The following is a 6,331-nucleotide window of genomic DNA, read 5'->3' on the forward strand; positions in this document are numbered from 1 at the left end:
ACTGATATACAGTTGCACTCAGATTTCACCAACAGAAGAAAGTCCCAGCCTGGATGATTTCAGGCAAGGATTAGACTGCAGAAGACCTTGACTTTGGAGATAATTAGATTTAATTATGCAAATACAATTTGAAGACCAAAGGCACATACATAACATTGTTTTCAAGCGCCCAAGATGCTCTTTAGATGGCGGTCCCTGAAGTCATTGCAGTTATAGAGAGACAGTCCCTGTGAGCCGACCCTGAGTTATTCCCACGGAGGACAGCAGTGAGACTGCATTTCCTTCCAAAGGTCCCGTCACCTCCCCTGCTCATTTGTTGTAAATTACCCAAGACCCGCGATATGTTTTCTCTCTCATCCAGAAGAAATTTTTAATGTTTTGACTGCCTGTGACATACTGCTTCGTTTGCTCAGCGCTCACTAAAACTTTACTTTGCACCAGGCATCTGGGCTAACTGCTGGGAATAAAGGTCTGAAAACAGCATTGCTGAAGGAGCTTCTGGTTTAGGGGAGCACTGGACACTATTAAAAACTATAACCCAGTGCAGTTGTTTTAATGCACTCATTTCCCCTGGCCCCGAGGGGTCAGAGGCAGCATTTCCATTCTTTTGGAAGCATCCTCTTGGCGTTGACTCTCCTGGTTTCTCTCCATCTCTCAGGCTGCTCTTCTTTGGCTTCATTGTTGGCGTCTTTTTTCTCCACCCAAACAATTAGAAGTTGGGGTCGTCACCCCCTCTCCTCCTATGTACACGTGCTCTCCCTTCTGGTCTCAGCATCAGTGCCGGTTCCTCAGGAGGCCAGGTGTCTTGGCCACCCAGGCTGGGCCTCGGTCCCTCTGCAGCGGGACCCCCTTGGCAGTCTGTACTTAATCCTGCCTCCCTTACCACACTTGAGCTTCGCCAGGGCAGGAGTCACGTCTGGTTTCTTCCAAGCTGCATGCTCAGCCGTCTGAGTCATGCCTGGCACATGGACAGCCCTCAGCAGACACCTGTGGATGAACTGATTGCGTGGAGGAGGAGAGCCAAGGGAGGTTTGGTGCAGGAGGTGGTGTCTGAGCTGAGCTTCAAAGCATGGACAGGCGGATCTTATCTAAGGCACTTCCAGGAATTTAGGGACACGGATGGGGTCCTTGGTGATGAGCCCGGGCTTTCAAGTCAGATGCTTCTGTAACTGTGGGCCTTTGGGCAAAGTCTTACCTGGAAGGGCCCGTGTGGGGATGAGAAATGGCAAATATAGAGTAGCTGGCACTTCTTTCTTATGATCTTGTTTCACTCCAAGCATCCCACGATGCTCTGGGGCCTTGCCTGAATCATTCCCACTCTCTGAGCCTCATTTTCAAGATCTGTGTTGTCACTTATCTTCTCTACGGTATTATATTACCATAAGGACTCTGAAACCTTAAATAAGCTTGTTGTTATTCAGATTATTATTATTAATGATTATAATCTTCCAGAACTTGGGGCCCACAGTGAGGCGCCCCTTCTTTCAAGAACCAGGCAGCCATTCATTTCCTTTGAGAGTTAAATTGTGAAATATGCAAAGTCACCAGGAAGATACAGAACAGTTCCCAGACCCGCAACCTTTGAATGTAACTTGGCTGAATAGATTAACATATTAAAAGACAGGATGTCAATCACGGAATGGAGGGACAGGAACCCTTGTCACAGACGCACATGGGGCTCGATTTGGCCTGAGCAGGGAGGAGGGCAGCTCAGCCGCAGAAAGGATGCATTTCTGCTTCCAAAGATAAGGCCATCCCTAGAGTCAGCGGACAAACGGAAGATGCCAGTCATTTCCTCCCTGCTCCCGATGCCTTCGTAAAGGTCCTGCTGGACCCGTGGCCTCGGATGCAGCCGGCCTTGACATCAAGCCACCTCTTCCCTGCTGGTCGTGCCCGAGAGTCGAGAAAGGATACCAGACTCGTGTTCCGGTTGAATACCAGTTGGATTGAATACAACCCGGTACCAGATCAGAGCTGGGTGTATCCGTTTTTCTGTGTTCCGAGCTTTGGGATCAGGGATGGGAGACCGAATCGGTTGGCTGTGGGGGAAAAACCACATTGGATGGTCCCTGGGATGGAAGCCGGCATCTTGGGATGTGGCCATGCCGAAGCCTTGTACAGACAGAGGAGTAAGCAGCTAAGTGCGGGCCGGAGGAGAAGAAGGATTAAGATACGCACAGAAGAGCGGGGAGGAGGGGGAGGCCGGAGAGAGAGAGCCACGGGGTTTTCTGGTTCCTTAGGTCTCGCTCTGCTTCTAAAGAACATTCCTTATTTATTTACTTATTTATTTTAAATTATAGTTGATTTCCAACGTCGTGCCCGTCTCTGCGGTGCAGTAAAGTGACCCAGTCACACACACAGATACATTCCTTTTCTTATATTATCTTCCATCAGGTAAATAACATTCCTTTTTAATGAAGGCTTCCGTGACTAGGGTTCTGTGTCCTGAAACCAAACCACTCGTACCTAGGATGGACTTTCGGCTAACAGACACAACCGTTTCAGTTTGCTTCGGCAAGATCACCCCTCGGATGCAGCACGCCTTTGTAGCCTGTGAGATGGATAATCAATCAGGCCGTCTCGGACAGACGCGGTCAGGGAGCCTTCAAGCCCGGGGCATCTTCTAAGCGTCATAGTCGGCACCATGAAAGCTGGCACCTTCTTACGTACTCATTTGGCTTCCGTGTGCTGTCTGAGTTTTCTGTTGCTGCTGAAGCAAATTACAACACTTAGTGGTGCAAAGCAATGTGATTTGATTACTTGTAGTTCTGAAGGTTGGACAGTCAAATCAACACGGGTCTCACTGAGCTAAGACTGACGGGTTGGCTGGGCTGTATCTGGCGGCTCCAGGAAGGAATCCATTGTCTGGTCCTTTTCTATCTTCTAGAGGTTGTCCTTCTTCCTCATCTCCTGGCTTCTTTCTCCATCTTCGAAGCCAGCAAGGCGGCAGCTTTTGGCCCCAGCTTCTGTTGTCGTATGTCTGCCCCTGACTCTCTCTGCCTCTGGTGATGACATTGGGTCCACCTGGAGGAATCAGGCTGCCCTCACCATCTCCAGGCCAAGTGACTGCAACACTGCCCTTCCTTCTCCATCCTTAATTCCTCTTGTGCATGGAACCTAAAGAGTCGCAGGTTCTAATGTTCAGGGCATAGCTGTCTTTGAGGAGGCCATGATTCTGCCCACTAGATGTAGCCTGACAAAAGGGGGACAAAAGGCGACATATCAGCATTTACCTTTCTTTCCAAATACTCGTTTGGGCTTCGGTGCTAAATGAGTGAACTTGTAAACTTCCTTCTCTGAGGAGCACAGAGGGAGCGTCCGAGTCTGTGCCTCCGTGAGAGGAGCGTGGGCGTGGCATCCTCCAGGCCCGGGTCTGCGACCGGGGCGCGTACGGAGCTTCTCTGTACCTCGCTTTCCTTCTTCGTAACATCCAGAAATATAATGGTGTTGTTTGGAGGAGTATGTGAAATCAGATATACTTTTCTGTTTCTTTTTTATGGCCGTGCTTGTGACATACGGATGTTCCTGGGCTAGGAAATCAGAGCTGCCACCACGGTCGACCCCACAGCCACTGTCCAAGCCGCATCTGTGACTTACGCCACAGCTTGCGTCCACCCCGAATCCTTAACCCACTGAGCAAGGCCAGCCATTGACCCTGCATCGACGGGTTCTTACCCTCTGAGCCACAACGGGAACTCCAGATATATTTTTTTAAAACGTGCCAAATGCCTATTTTCTTACTTTCCATCCTGACTTTTCCTCCTTTCCTTCCAGATCTTGGTAGCCTGGAACCATGACCCAAATGCACCCAGAATGCCTCTAAGCGAGGGAGGGCTTCCTGGGTCTTGGCGGCAGACGTGCCCTCCCACCAGGGATCAGAAACAAGCCTTACGCCATGATGACAATACATAATCTTCTCTTGTGTCTTCTTCCCAACCTTCTGGGTCTTTTTGTTTCTTAAAGTGGGCATCACCCCAGGGTCTCCTTCTGTCTGTCTTTTCTCACTGCGTAAAATGATAAGGGCCAGGGAGCCAAGTACGGGAAGCTGGGGGTCGGCCAAGGAGGAGCTGCCAGGACAGTGATTTTCAGGGCCTGAGTGATGGGAGGGACTGGAGCATTCCCAGGGAACTTTGTCCCTGCCGTGACCTACAGCAAGCCTTGCCCCTGTCCCTTGGAGCAGCCGATTGTTCCTTTAAAGGATTTGCTGTCTACGGGGGAGGGCGAGCTCCGGGTTCGGCTGTGACCACAGCCCTGGGCTTCTGATGGAAACGCTTTTTCTTCCTTTTATGGTTCAAGGAGTTTGGGAGTCTTCCCCTCATCACTGCCTTGGTGATTCAGGAGGGAATTAAGTGCTGAGCTTGTCGGTCTGGCCGGATTTAAATGATGCCCCCAAGGAGACGTAACCAGTTCAGATATCAGGGGCTCTTTGCAAAACGTTCTAGAAAGTGGCTCCGGTTTTTGCTGAAAAAGCGGTGTGCTAATTGGAAAGCACGGTTCATTCTTAACCGTCTTTCCCTTCCAGTTTCAGACACGGCACCCACGTAACCTCATTGGCAGCTCCCAAAACACCCTCACATACGTAGCAGGTTTTTTTGGTTTTTGTTTTTAACACTTGTGTTTCCAGTGGAATCTCAGAGTCAGGCCACTGTAGAAATCCCAGCTCTGCTGAAACTATTAGTGACTTAAACCTAGGTTTCAGTTTTCTCGGCGGTAAAATAGGCATGCTGGGAGTTCCCATCGTGGCGCAGTGGTTAACGAATCCGACTGGGAACCATGAGGTTGCGGGTTCGGTCCCTGCCCTTGCTCAGTGGGTTAAGGATCCGGCGTTGCCGTGAACTGTGGTGTAGGTTGCAGACGCGGCTCGGATCCCGCGTTGCTGTGGCTCTGGCGTAGGCTAGTGGCTACAGCTCCGATTCAACCCCTAGCCTGGAAACCTCCATATGCCATGGGAGCGGCCCAAGAAATAGCAAAAAGACAAAAAAAAAAAAAAAAAAAAGAAATGCCATAGTTGCTCGTACCTAAATTTCTCCCAATAAAAAAAAAAAATAAAATAAATAAAATAAAGTAGGCATGCTAAGAGTTATCTCCCAGGATAGTTGTGCCGATTAAAAGCCCTGAGCATCGAGCCAGGCCTCCGTGAGGAATTTGGAGTCAGACGGGCCTGGGCTGGGTTTCATCTCTGCTGCTTCGTGTCTGCGTGTGCTTGGGCATGTCATTGAACGTTTCCGAACCGCAGTTTCTCCGTCCGTAAAATGGGACACCTCACAGGGCTCTCGTAAGGGCGAAAGTAGCTGCAATTGTCATGTGCCCTTGGAGAGACCATCAGATGGGAAACAGTGACAAAGGAGGGAGCTTTTGTCCCATGATGTTCTGGGACTCTGTCATGTGTGAAATCAAATTCAGTCTGATTTATAAACTCCAAGACTCTTCTCCCATCACGCTGGCCTGTTTGAGGTTTGAAAATCCGCAATCTTGAGCTTCCACAAAATGCTTAGCAGAGTGACATTGCCTGTGGCCTTGAGTTGAGTCCCCAAAGATACCAAGAGGTGACACCTAGCAAAGAAAATTTGTTTTTAAGGCTCTGAGCCCTATGCGGATGCCCACTGTTGGATCTTCCCCAGAGCAGAAATCTTTGCAGCCTCCTGGTGCCGTTCAGTCCACCTTCAGCAACTGGCTCAATGAATGAGCCAGACGCAGGCAGAAAACAACGTCACTCTTTCTCACCTCTGCTCACTTTTACCGGCTCTTTGCCCCTGGATAACATTTTGGGTCAATCCAATAGCTTTTCTTGTCCCTCTTAGACAACAATAAGGGGGAAAAAAGTTACTTAGTTACATTCAGGTCGTGGAAAAGAGAACCAGTCTGATGAACACAGTCCAGGCTCCCTTTCTGCCACTTTGGCCTCTTCCTGGTTCAGAAGTGAGCCGTGGGGGAAGGCGCTGGGGTTTCTGCTGCTCTCGTTCCCACTCGCCTCCCCCGACCCCAGCGGGTGTTTTAGGACCTTCTTGTGTTAGGGCTGCAGGCGGGAGGAGAAGGACAGAACAGGTCCCTTAGGACAGATGTGACAGGGGTGTGGGGTGGCACAGATGCCGCTCTCCATGTGGCACTCCCTGGAGTTCCTCTGGGGGCCCTGAAGCTGGTGAGGCCACCTTGGGGTTGTGCCCTCTCTCAACACCTCTGCGCCCGGTGGCATCCCCTCAACGCCTCCCCCCAGATCACCTGCTAGGAAGTCCTCATGGCCAGTCTCCTTTTCTTCCTCCTCCTTGGAAAAATGTTACCGCACATCCTGATTATAAAACACTACACGCGACAGCAGAATATTTCTAAAAAT

Source organism: Sus scrofa, chromosome 12 (assembly GCF_000003025.6).
Source record: "Sus scrofa isolate TJ Tabasco breed Duroc chromosome 12, Sscrofa11.1, whole genome shotgun sequence".
NCBI classification, from domain to species: Eukaryota; Metazoa; Chordata; class Mammalia; order Artiodactyla; family Suidae; genus Sus; species Sus scrofa.